The following is a 13,238-nucleotide window of genomic DNA, read 5'->3' as shown; positions in this document are numbered from 1 at the left end:
CCGAGTAGCAGCAGCTCACCTGCTGGCCTCTTGAGCCCACAAGTAGGGCCTGTCCCTCATCTCAGGGCCAGCAGGGGGCCCGGGGCACACCACACCCCAAAAACAGGCTTAAAGGGAGATGCACATCATCTCATTCCATCACCACAGTGACCCCTTGGTGTAAGTGCTGTGATCATCCCCATTTTACAGCCCAGGAAACTGAGGCTCAGAGAAGCTGCAGAGATTTCCCCAGGTCACACAGCTAAGAAGTGGCAGAGCTGGGATTTAAACCCAGGCCTATACTCCAGTATCAGCATCCTTAGCCCTGAGGCTCCACTGCATTCATTCAAAATTTTTTTAATTTAAAATAAAACACAAATTAAAATAAAAATGAATCAGTACATTCAGGATTCTAAAAGACTGTTCTGTGTAGTATTCTCCATTGCAACTCTGTCCCGGCACGGGACCCCCTGACTCTATAGTAAACAGAGGCCACGGAAGGTGCCAGGCAGCATTCTGTCTGTGAGGGCTTTAAGCACACTAAAGGTGCAGCTTTACCTGTCCCTCCATCCTCATTACCTTGCTTAAAAGCAGAGGAAGCTGTGTAAGCTTTTACTTGAACAGACCTGGACAACCCAGCCCTGTCACTTGCTGAGTGTGTGGCCTCTGAGCCTCAGTTTATCTCCTCGGGAAGGCAGGAATGGCAATGAGACCTACGTTGCCGGGGTCAGTGCCGAGCAGTGTCTAGATGTTGTTAACGGTCTTTATGGAGTCTGAACAATTCATTGAAAAAGAAAAAAGTCAGTTATTTCCTCTGTATAACAATAAAACAGACGTTTTCTCTGAATTCGTCCATCAGTTCTTTGGAGTGTATATAGAAACAGCTTAATGCAAACGTTTAAAGGACATCTCATGATGGGTTTTCATCAGTCTGCACAGCCCACAATCGCTTGAACGCGGGTTTGTGCTTTGCTGTGTTTACGACGGTCCGTGCACGTGGATGGCAGGTCACTTATAAAAGGTGGTGAAGGTCTCATTAGCCAATAGCTGCTCTGAGATCCCTGACATGCCAGCCTGTGTTGGGATATCACTATTGTATTGAACTGCTTGCCAGAAAATGGTCTTGGAATCTCATAAGAGACGTCTGTTCCTGATGGAATCTGCAGTTTTAATAATAGCTTAAGTCAATACAATTTTGACAAGGTAAAAATTGCTGCTTATCCAAGACGCATATACATCCATATCGCTATTTAGTGCCTGCTCTCTGCAGGCATGTGGCCGGGGCTGGGTTGTGCTGAGGGGTAAAATAGATGTGGTCTCACCTCGGGAAACGTACCGTCCAGAGCAGGGATCGGCAAACTTTCTTTGTAAAGGGCCAGATCGTAAATAGTTTAGACCTTGCAAGCAATACGAAAGCAGCCATAGACAATATGTAAACAAATAAGTGTGGCTAGTTCCAAGAAAGCCTTATTTATGAAAGTAGATGATAGGATAGTTTCCTGATGCCTGGTCTAGAGGGAGAGAAAGTCATCGACCAGATAATCACAGCTGTTTGCTGTACACCAGAAACTAACACAACATTGTAAATCAACTATACTTCAATTTTTAAAAAAAGACATGCAAAAAAATCACAGCTGTATGTGTGACTGTGTGCGTAAATTCAAGCTGTGATAAGGGCCATGAAGGAACGGTCTCAGGGATGCCACGAGACCACCTGGGAGTGGGGAAAGTCTTCCCTGAGACCCAAAGGTCAAGTAAGAGTTGAGTAGGGGAAGAAAAGGAGGAAGGATTGGCCAGGTAAAGGGAACAGCCTATGCAAAGGCCCTGAGGTAGAAGCAAGCATGGCTTTTTTTTAGCAGAACTAAAGGAAGGCCAGGGGTTCCAGAGCCCTGGGGCAGAAGTCAGCAGCAGTTAGACACACAGGGCCTGTCTTGAGGGTTGTCCTAAGAGTAACGGGAACGTGGCTAAATTCTAATTTTGCAAAGATCACTCGAGCTACAGAAGAACAGATTGACCAGGGGAGGCCGGTGTGGATGGAGGGAGCCAGTTGGCAGATTGCTGGGATGTCAGGATGAGGATGATGGTGGCTGGACCAGGAAGGTTCCACTTCCTGTGGAGTGGAGTGGAGACAAAGGGATGACTCCAAGGGATATGTAAAAGGCAAAACCAAGACAGGGAGAGCGTGGCCCGAGGGGTAGAAGGAAAACAGGAGAATGGGCTGTCCCAGAAACCCCAGCTGCTCCCCAGGTCCATGTGTAGCCCCTCCCTCAAGGGTCTCTCATACCCCTGCTAGTACGTTCTGGGTGCTCTACCATATTTTGCTTCAATGCCCAGCTCTGTGAGACACAGACTATTTTCTACATTTATGGATGAGGAAATTGAAGCTCAGAGAGGTCTTGTGACTTGCCTGCTGTCACACAGCTCGTAAATGATAGAGCTGAGAGACTTGAAGTCCTGGCCTCCTGAATCCAGGCCTAAAGCTGTGCCCACTGCATCATTGCTGACTCTGGGGCCAGCTGGGGACCAAGATTTAGGAGGCCTCTGATCACCTGGGCCAGGATCTGAGAAGCTACTCCATTTGGAAGAGCTCTTTGCTTCACTCAGATCTCTCTAGCATGGCCCTGCCCTCCTCTAAGTGGTATTTCCAGCATCACTTCTTCTCCTGAGACAAGGGATTTGTTCCTTCCCCATCTGTACCGCCAGTTGTGCACTGCTCTTTACAGTCTAGAGAGCCCTTTCCCATGCATATGTCTATCTAGTCACATGATAGGCCCTAGGCCCACGAGGTGCGTTCTCAGTATACCCATTCTGCAGCTGAGAACACTGAGGCCCAACAGGGCCTGTGGCTTAGCTGTCACTTGAATTCACTTATCAGGAGTCAAACCCAGGTCAGCCCCAAGAGCCATGACTAACCACCTTTCCCAGGCCGCCTGCCCTCTTGAGAAGTATGAGCCTCAAGGCTCTCAGGGTCCCGGTCATCCCCCTGCTTGGCCCGTCTTTTGGGAAGGCGGGGCACCAGTCTGACGGGGAAGGCTTCAGCTCCTGGTTTCGTTGGTTGGGATAAAGGGTCCGCGGGGGGCAGGCTTGACCATGAGAGGGGTGGAGACCACAGAGAACACAGCAGTGACCCCAGATTCCAGAAGCGACTCCAGCACTGGCCCCCATCTTCTCCACATTGCCCACCTCCCAGAGCTGTGGCCTCACCTGTAAAGAGGGATTATATGCCGATCCCACAGGCTGCCCGGGAGGATTAAATGAAATGCCCCAGGCGTGGAAGTGAGGGGCCCAGCTAATACCTGGCGCACAGTGGGTGCCGAGTCAATATTACTTTCTGGCCTTCCTTCTCTACTTCTGTCTGTCTTCTTCCCAACATGGTTCCCTACCTCTCTAAGGCCCTTTCTGCCTTAGTGAGGCTGTTTCCCACCCTCTCTTTCCCTGAGGCTCTGTGGGTGGGTGCATGACCCGCCTAACCCCACCTCTGGGTACAGCTGGGAGAGCCCCCGTGGTGTCAGTTGTGTGTGTGCAGTGGCCACACCGGCCACTACTGGGCCCACCTGGGCCTCTCCCAGCCAGGCTTCTGCAGTTCTAGAACATGCTCTGTCCCCAGAGCTCCTGCAGCCTCTCCGCCTTCCCGTCTTCCTGTCTCCGTCTGGGTTCCCACTGTGCCTCACTGGCTAATGCAGTTTTTACCCTCCCAGTCCTTCCCTCTCCTTTCTTTCTGAGTGTCTCTGATGCTGTATGTCTGTCTCTGTCTGTCCTTCCCTTTCCTGCTGCCTCTGACTTTCTCCCTGCGTTGTGATGTGTGTGCGCGTGTATATGTGGCGGTGAACATGTCTGTGTGTGTGTGTGCGTGCGTGTGTGCGAGTGTGTCTCCCCTTCTGCCTCCCCCACCCCTTCTCCCACTCTATCTCCCTGTCTGTCTCTCTTGTCAGGAGGCCAGGCTAGGGCCAGAGGGCCGGTGGGATGAGCTCATGCAGCGAGGAGCAGAGCGGTGCTTTGTCAGGAGAGATGGCGGTGCGCTGGGCTGGGCTGTGCGCGCCAGCATTGGTGGGCTCTGGAGCAGGAGCTCAGGCCTGGGGGCAGTGCTGTGCGGTGTGTGTGTGTGTGTGTGTGTGTGTGTGTGTGTGTGTGTGTGTGTGTGTGTGTGTGTGAGAGAGAGAGAGAGGGAGAGGGAGAGAGAGAGAGAGGGAGAGAGACAGAGCGTGAGCGCAGAGCAGACACTGCAGCAAACAGCCAAGTCAGGCGTCTCCACGTGGGCCCCTCTGATACCCAGCCCCCAGCTCTTTGTTCTGGTGCAGCCTTTAGCCTGTGTGCTCGCACACGGGAGCACGCGCACACGAGCACGCACGACAGCATCCTCCTCGTTGGGAAGGTCCTGGGGGGCCAGCGGCTCCCTCCTCTGCCTCAGTCCAGAAGGTCACCTGCCTTGCGCCTCCCCTTGTCCCCCCTCCAGGCCACGGCAGGCCCCCCCGCCCCCCCGGTCGCTGCCTGCCTGCTCTCGGCAATTTGGCAGGCAGTGCTGAAATGTCAGCCTCCCTGGCACCAAGAGGCCCACGCCTGCTGGCTTCATGGGCACCAAGCACCAGGCAGTTACCATGTCCAAGGTCCCCAAGAGCCCTCTGTGTGCCTCTGCTCCTGTCCACGCTTGAATGACTCTGTCCCTTTGGTTGCCCCTGTGAACAGCCCAGAGGCGGGTTAAAATAATAGAATAGGGAATGTCAGAACCCAGGGGATGGGGAGCCCAGGGCCCAGAGAAAGGGGGACCTGCCCCAGGTTACAGTGAGGCGGGGCAGAGCCCAGACAAGAGCCTGGGTTGCCCGCTGCCCGTCCTCATGCCCCTCTTGCCTCCCTGAATGATGACTCTGGGCTCCCTCTGAGAGGTGAGAGACATGGGGCTGCTGGCAGAGTGGAAGATGTGGAGAGAGCCGCAGGTCTGGGAGGTGCCAGGGCATCCCGGGGGCATCCTGGGAGAGGCGACCAGTAGGCATTTGGAGAAGGGACCAGAGAACTCAGGAGAGAGGTCAGGGCTGAAGAGGCAGCCCCTGAAGCCTCCGAGGAAGAGGAGGCCAGCCTTCTTAGGGACAAGCGGAGGGCAGTTGTCAATGACCTGCCTGTGGGCTGGATGTGACCTGCAGACAGCTGAGGTCTGACTGTTCAGCAGTTTTTAAAAATGCATATTAGTTGCCAACATTTGCTCTTTGGAAGATTGCACTGTCCAGTCAAATGCCTGGCTTCCTTTGAATGGGAACCTTGGTCCCAGCCCGGCATGGACTGGGTGGTGGCTGACCCCTCGGATAAGTGCCGTGCTTCCCGAGTTGTCTCACACCCCAAGCATTTCCTGAATTTGGAAACCGGCTGGGCCCTGTGGACATGTGTGTTTCTTACCTCTTTTCTACACACACGCTCACATCCCAACACAGCAGCCTGAGCCCCGGGCCCAGGAGTGGAAACCCAAGCAAAGTGGATCACTTGCTTTGTGTCGACAAACATCTGCCTGGTCTGGTTTCTCCAGTGTGCTGACAGCCCCCAGAGGAGCTGACAGCAGACCACAGGAAGGGACTGAAGCATGCCCTGGGCCCCCGGCCAGCCTGGGAGGTGAAGAATCAGGAATGTGATGGGGCCCCTGCTCTGCCCCTCCCGGTCTGTGGCCTGTGATCCACTCAGGAGGGGCTCGGGAGAAGCTTGGTCCTTCTTGGAAGCCCTCGATCCCAGGGGAGCTTCTGCAGCAACTTGTGAAGCAGCCCTGAGGCTCAGAGACGGACCCAACCCCGGGGACCAGTGGCAAGGGTCCTGCCTCCATCGGAGGATTGAGGTGGGGCACAGACCTCAGAGGCCAGCCAGGTCATTTCATCACTCCCACCCAGGACTCCTTAAGCAGGAGAAGGCAGGTCATAAACCATTTTCCTCTGTCGTTGAAAACAATCCTTCTTGCTCCCACCTAGCTGAATGGGGGACTCTCAGACCCCCATGGTGGTGGTCACATTCCTGGCCTCTCTTGGCGTCCCAGCTCCTATCTCTACCTTCACACCTCCCCCATCGCCTCTCTCCACCCCCTCTGCCTCTGCCCACCCCGGAGCATGCAGCCGCCTTCCCGTCACCATCACCGGGGAGGAAAAATGGCCTCATTCAGGGACACCCTGCCAGATCTGTCTCTCTAAGACAAAGATGTGCGCAGCTCTGCGTGAAAAACAGCTCGCAGCCGCCCAGTGAGCAGGCAGGATTGGTGGGTGCAAATTACAGGGGGATTTGTTAACGCTTGCTGGCTCCCCCCAGAGAAAGCGGCAGGTGGGCCCTCGCCCTTGAAATGCCAGGCCGCCCGGCTGGGCACCTCGTCGAGGCCGGGGACAGACTTCCTCCTGGACACCAGCCCCCACCGCCACATCTGAGCTCAGCAGAGCTGGGATGTGAGGGAGGGACTTGGCTTCCTTCCTCCTGCTTGGCCGCCTCTGCACTCCAGGTCAGGTCCTGCTCAGGAAAGGGCTCTGGATTTCATCACCCAGCCCCTGGGAACTGACTCGCGGTCAGCTCTGTTTAAAGGACAAAACCTGTTTATCACTCACCTTCTGTCGAGTCACTGCTGTGAGCGAGGCCACTGGGGCTCTTATCAGCACACCCATTTTGTAGAGGAGGAAACTGAGGCTCTAACAGGGACAAGACAGACCAGGTGCATGACTTCCTGGGCTGGAAGCAGGACTTGGACCTCCACGTGATCAGATCTGGAGCACAGGGAGCTGTCCCTCTTCTGAGTGACCCTGTGTGAGCAGGGCGGGTAGGTCGTCCTGGGCCAGTGGCCCCTGGCTCCCTCCCCTCCCCCAGCTCCCTGAGGGCTGAGGCCCGGTCACTCTGCTCTTGGAGAAAAAGAACAGCGGGGAGGAACTCACGTGACAGAGGGTTTGTGGACACAGCGTTCCCAGGCTAAGGAATTGGGGGGAGGGGTGTGCGGTGGTCCCTGGGGTGTCCAGAGTGAACAGTGAGGAGGGGGGCAGTGCCACGGAAGAATGAGAGAAGGCAGATTTGGAAATAGCTTCAAGGCCCTGGAAAAGGGAACTGAGTATTTCAGTAGCCATTAAAAGTGAGGTCCCCTAAGAATGATTACCATCCGGAAATACTTATGACATAATATTAATTTCTTTTTAGAAGGGTAACAAAACGTCATGCTCAGTATGACCTCGACCAGGTGCAAAAACAAAATATACATTTGGTTAGGCAGAGGAAACAGAAAACAGAAGGGAATATACCAAAATGTCAGCTTAGAAATCATGGATCTATCTGGATGGGGGGAGGTAGCTGACTCTTTATTTCCCATGTTTTCTGCAGGGAGCATGGATTCTGTCTTGGTCAGAATGGTCGATGGTCGCCATGGGTTCCTCTGGAGTCTGGCTGGAGTTGGCAGGGATGGGGGGAGGCGAGAGCGCCCTGGTCTTTGGGCTGGTTCAGCAGTTTCCCCAGCACAGCCCTCTCCTTCCCAAGGGCCTGGGGGGCAGGCCCCTGCTCGCTGGGGAGGCTACTCTTCCTGCCTCCTTCTCTTCTGTGGGATTAGCTCATCGCTGCCCCCCACCCCCACCCCACAGAGCCAGGGTGTGCAAGGACACGGCTGCCTGAGGCCCAGCTGGTGGAGATCTGCTTTCCGGGCCTGTCCAGAAGGAGAGGGGGTGGGGGGATGAGGGCATTGGCTCATGGCAAGGGGGGGCCTGGGGGCCAGGACCCTGACAGGCTGTGCAGAGCCTTCTCAAGATGGGGCTGCTTGTCTTACCTGGACCCTCACAACTCCAGTCCAGAGCCCCACCTGGGACTCCACACACATGATTGGGACGGGGATCTGTGAGGCAATAGAGGAAGGAGAGGCCACTGGAGGCACCTCAGTCAAATGATGTGTGTCTGAGTTTGGGTTTCCCCAGATGCAGACCCCGCAATGAAGATTCCAGTGCAAGCGATTTATTTAGGAGGAGCCCAGAAAGCACCAGTAGAGAAGCAGAGAAATAAGATGCGGAAGGGAAGGAGGAGGGAGAGAAGTGTGATGTGAAGCACTGTGCCTGCTGTGGGGAGCTCCCGGAGACAGAGTAGAGCGTGCCCCTCAGTCAGCCTAAGAGGCCAGGACAAGGAGGTGTTCATCCAGCAGCTGGCATCCATTATTGGCTGGGGGCTCCTTGGGGTAGGGGTGTGGATGCACCCTCCAGCACTCACCTTGGCGGAGATGCCAGGAAGAGCCATGGTGCCCATGGTAAGCAGAGGGTGTGTGATGAGGCATCCACAGTGCCAACAATAAGGCACCCAATTTCCGTCACCTGCATCCCATCCTCATCTCCACCCCCTCCCCGCCATATTCTTCTGATTGTATTCTCCATATGGATGCTTACTTATTTTGACTTCACGAGAGGAATTTGAGAAGGAAACTTTCTGCCTTCTCTCTCTGGCCACCATACCTGGCAGACCAGCCCCCCCCTTGCCACATTTAGATGCTAACTGTCCAAATAAAGACAGTAAGAGCAGGCCCTGCATCCAGGTGTAGCCCCAGGTGCCTGCTCCACGGTACAGCCTGGGCCGGCTCTCTGCTAGTTAAAAAGGGAGCCCGGGATTTGGGAAGCTGCCCCTCTCCCCCTTGAACTAGCAACATCGCAAACGTGGGAAGAGAGCTGACATGGCAGTGGTTTTCTCACCAGGTCCCGTGACCACCTTAAGCCATCTTGGGGGCCACATCCCTTTGTCCACACTTGAGGGTGCTCCAGACAAAGAGGACAGCCCTGGACAAAGCCATGGGGGCTGGGTACCACCCTCCACCTCCACCTCCACCTCCCCTGGGCAGGCCATGCCCCGCCAACACCACCACCCCCAGCATCAATTTCTTCCCCAGTCCAACGCATCCGTACCATTTCTCTACCTTCGTGGCTGCAGGAAGAATAATGAAGTCCTGGGCGTGGGAATGCTTCTCAAAATAAAAAATACTAAACAGAAATTTTCAGGGCAAGGAATGACAAGCGTCTTGTGCCAGGCCCACTCCGTGCCAAGCACGGGGGCTACAAACACATATAAATGCACCACACACAGTCCCTGCTCTTCGGGCTTGAAATCAATGAATGCTCCCATTCTGGGGGTGAGAAATGACAGTAATCCTACACACAGACACAGCCCTTTACACGGCCTTTCTTGTCCGGCCCCGTGAGATCGCCACGGCGGGCTTTTTCCCATTTAAAGAGGAAGAGACTGAGGTTCTGAGGGGTGGGAAGGTGGCCTCGCAGGAGCAGAAGTGGGGCCAGAGCTCTGGCTATCCTTGCTTCTCTACAGGTGTCCCCAAGGAGATGCACAGCCTCTGGGGTGATGCAGGGCCACGGGGTTATCGCCATTCAGGCACCAAGGTGTTGCCACGTTGCAGCCAGAGCGCTGCCTTCCACCGTCCGGCCCAAAGGTGCATCTGGGACAGAGGACCTGCCAAAACAGTCCCCACTGCCCCAGGGTGCCCTGAAGATGCCATGGCCACCCGAGAAGTTAATAAAGCCATGGGCAGCAATTAATTCTGCAGAGGAAAGGGCCAGGTAAGAGGATTAAGGAAGCCAGAGCTTTGGTTTTAAGCTGGAGCTTAGCTTTCTCACCCCCAGAGGAGGGATTTCAGGGGATTCGACGGTGTGAGAGTGACATGGAGCAGGGACTTGGCAGAAAGTGGGCGAGGTGGTTATGGAACTTTCAGAGCAAGCATTGCAAGCCATGACCTTATAAATTCCTTCTGGGTTAGACAGACAGACAGGAATCAATGATGGTGCAGGTATCATTAGCCTTGCTTATTTAGACTTACAGAGCCAGGGCAGGGCAGCTGGATTAGGAAAAGAATCTGATTTATAGCCCCTTTCAATCATGATGATAGCAAATATTTGGTCAGCGTTTTCCCAGTACCCGGCACTGTGTGCACCATCCATGATGATCCCAGACCCATGTCTGCCCCATTTTACAGATGAGGTGACTGGAGTTTAGGAAGACTGAATGATTTGACCAAGGTCAGAATTGTGATTCAAACAAGAATATCTAACCCTGAAGCCATAAGCTGCCGCCTACTCTATGTGCAGTTTGCAATGAAATGCTGGGAATGTTAATGTTAATACTCAAGAGAGCTTGTCAGGATCACCTGAATTGATTGCAGGTGGAGATATTAAGTATTTGACAGTGACTTGTCCTTGTTGGTGGGTGAGACACCCTCTCATCTTTGAACTCATTCAGTACTCACGGTCTTTTGGATGGTGAGGAGCAGAGATCCTGGCATATAGTAAACATTCAGTACATGTCAGCTGTTATTATCACAGTTCCCTGGTCAGCCCCGATTTCAAATATTTTTTTCCAGAAGCCATTCAGCTATTTCACAGAGAGGAGTAGTGGTTAAAAGCATGGACTCTGCAACAGCATGTCTGGGTGTGAAAACCACCCGGCCCTCCACTCACCAGCTGTGTTACCTTGGAAAAGTCATTTATTAAGTGAACCAACATATGTATAGTGCTTAGAATGAGGCCTGGCATATACTAAGTGCTGTATACATGTTAGCAATCTTATATTCCAACGTGTTGGCATTCAGACTTTCTTAGGATGCCTCTCATACCTGGAGGTAGCCCGAAACCCTGTGCCTGCCCCTGTGTTGTGGTTTGGGGTCTGGAAAATATGGATCCTGTACTTAGGTAGGGCCAAGGTCAATGCCAACCACACCCACCTCCAAGTGGGTAGGTAGATAAGTGGGGTCCTATTAACTCAGGCCAGGGAATGGCCCCTTCTTGAGGCTCCAGGGCCAGAAGGCCACAGCTGTCTCCAAGAGAGCAGAGGGTCACATGAGGTTAAGAGGGCATCTTCTTTCCCCCACAAAGAGGAGGCTGGGCCCCAGTGAGGGAAGCGGGCAGCGTGCAGGAGTGGAGAATAGAGAGCCGGCTGAGGCAGGCTAGACAGGGCCAGCAGCACCCTGTTTGTGCCTTGGCCTGGGGAGGTTTGAGGGCCTCTGTTTCTCCAAGTCTCCCAGCAATCCTTCTCAAAATTCTTTCAAGAGAGAAAGTAACATTTGAAGTACCATTTATTGGGAATTCCCTGACGGTCCAGTGGTTAGGACTCTGCGCTTCCACTGCAGGGGGCAAGGGTTCGATCCCTGGTCGGGGAACTAAGATCTCGCATGCCGCACGGCTCAGCCCAAAAAAAATAAAACTAAAAAAATAAAGGACCATTTATTGAGCTCTTGCTTCATGCCAGGCTCTGTGCTGGGTATTTTATGAACATCAGTGCTGATTCACGTGAAGAACCAACCCCTTTTATAGATTGGAAAACTGATGAACAAAGAGATTTATTCACTTGTCCAAAGTAACTCCAGTCCTTGTTGTAACAAGGTGAGGGATGAGTGGATAGATGGCTCTGACTGGATAGATGTTTGGATGACTGAGACTAAAGAGAAGATGGAAAAAAGCAAGAGAATAGGGGGAGGGTGTAGACCGGCCTGCCCCAACTCCAAGCCTCACTCCTTCTTCTGTTTCTTCTCGGGTTGTGCCTTCTCTCTCAGGGATCAGGCTCATTGTGAGTGTCACACTCAGCCTGTCCCCAGGGCCCATCTGGCAAGCAGGGACAGGAAGGAAGACCCTGGCCAACAGACCCCCATCCTCTTATCCCTCATAAGCTACCCAAGTCACTTTGCACAGCAGAGTGAGGGCTTAGGAGGGACCAGGCCCTGGAAACTGTGGTCTCAGCCTGCAGGCCCCCAGCCCTTCTGGCCTCCATGCTTTCAGAGGCCCTTGAGTCAGGTCCAGTGAGTTGCTGGGATAGGGCTGGTCTCAGGACATGCAGAGCCAAGATCTGGAAACCAAAGAGGGGGCAGCATGGGACAGGGGTCCAAGCTCAGGCTTCAGGGTCAGGCTGACCTGGGATCAGCTCAGCTCCATCACTTCCATGCCACGTGTAACCCCAGCCATGTCTCCCAGCATCTCACAAAGTAATGGGTACAAAGTACTTAAGCTGGCATCTCAGAAGGGCTCCGTACATAATCGTTCTGATTATTGAGTCCTGCATTGCAGCACAGGCTCTAAAACGTACTTGCTGTGTGACTTTATGCAAATCACTTCACTTCTCTAAGCTTGGGGTCCAGAGGCTCTAGAATCCAGGTTTCCTGGCTGGAGCAGCAGCAATTCTGTTTCCTTGGCAACCCAGCTTCCTCTCGAGGGACCATCTGGATCACGTCACTGTGGCAAGGTGCTGCCCGGGCAACCAGGTGTTTGTGTTTTGCAGTGGAAGCTCTGCAAGGTGGTAATTCCCCTCACTGGGGACAGGGTGGTGGCCAGGCAGGTGGCTGGAAGGAATCAGCGCTGTCTCAGTCGTGCCTGCCCTTGCTATTCCTGGGTCCAGAGAGAAACAGACTCCAGAGCTTAGGAACTCTAGCCAATGACTTTCCTTGAAGAGCTATTAACAGATGCTTCATTATATTCCTAGGCACATTTTCTGGCTTGTTGAGGCTGGCCAGGTGGGAAACGCTGCCTGGGGCTGGACTCCTGTAGGGAATTCCAAAGGACCCAGTCTCACCTGTTTGGGATGAAGAGCCACTATTGTCTCTGGCAGGAAACAGGAATTACTGGGGGGAAAAATTAGGACTCTGCTTTTGAAACAGGCACATAATTATAATGACAGCAGAAACTTGGTGCAAAGGATAAACTAATTCACCCCTTCAACAGACGTGCATGGGCATCTATTACACGCAGATTTTGTGACTGGCACTTAGGTAACCCTAGAGATTGTCTGTGTCTGCAAGGAGCTCACAGACCTGGACAGCTTAGGAAAAACACAATGTCAACAGACCCACATCAGCCAAGGGAGAAGCTGAAGGGGTGGTGGTGTGCAGAACCCTCTGGGGGCCAGCCACTTCCAGTAGCAAGCTCCCAGCCCAGAGCAGCTGGAAAAACCGGGGACAGTTCAGGGATAGCCCGGGCTCTGCCATCACTTCACACAGGTGAGCGCCTTGACTTTTACAACAGCCCACGAAGGTGAGCTCTGGCCCCTTTTCCAGATGGGGAAACTGAGGCTCCGAAAAGTGAAGTCCATGCCCAGGGTCACACAGCTGGGGAGTGGCTGGCCTGAGATCAGAACTGGGTCCATCTGCGTCCACAGTGCATCCTCTGGGGGGACCCTGCTCTCCTGGTGGTCTGTCAGGGGTGGCTCCATTGCCCGGAAGCGTGTGGCCTCTATGCTGAACAAAATAAAATAATCTTCCACCTCTCTGTCCTTCTGGCTCTTTCTCTCTCTTCCTCTCTCTTCCTCTA

General features: G+C 53.6%; 1 protein-coding gene across 2 annotated transcripts in view; it reads left to right on the top strand.

Moving 5' to 3' along the window:
• Window positions 1–13,238, top strand: part of ZMIZ1 (zinc finger MIZ-type containing 1) — a 232,661-nt gene that overhangs the window by 139,018 nt on the left and 80,405 nt on the right. The window lies entirely within an intron of this gene.

The sequence above is a fragment of the Eubalaena glacialis genome, chromosome 1, assembly GCF_028564815.1.
Source record: "Eubalaena glacialis isolate mEubGla1 chromosome 1, mEubGla1.1.hap2.+ XY, whole genome shotgun sequence".
In the NCBI taxonomy this organism is placed as follows: domain Eukaryota; kingdom Metazoa; phylum Chordata; class Mammalia; order Artiodactyla; family Balaenidae; genus Eubalaena; species Eubalaena glacialis.
This window is presented reverse-complemented; position numbering and strand designations above follow the sequence as displayed.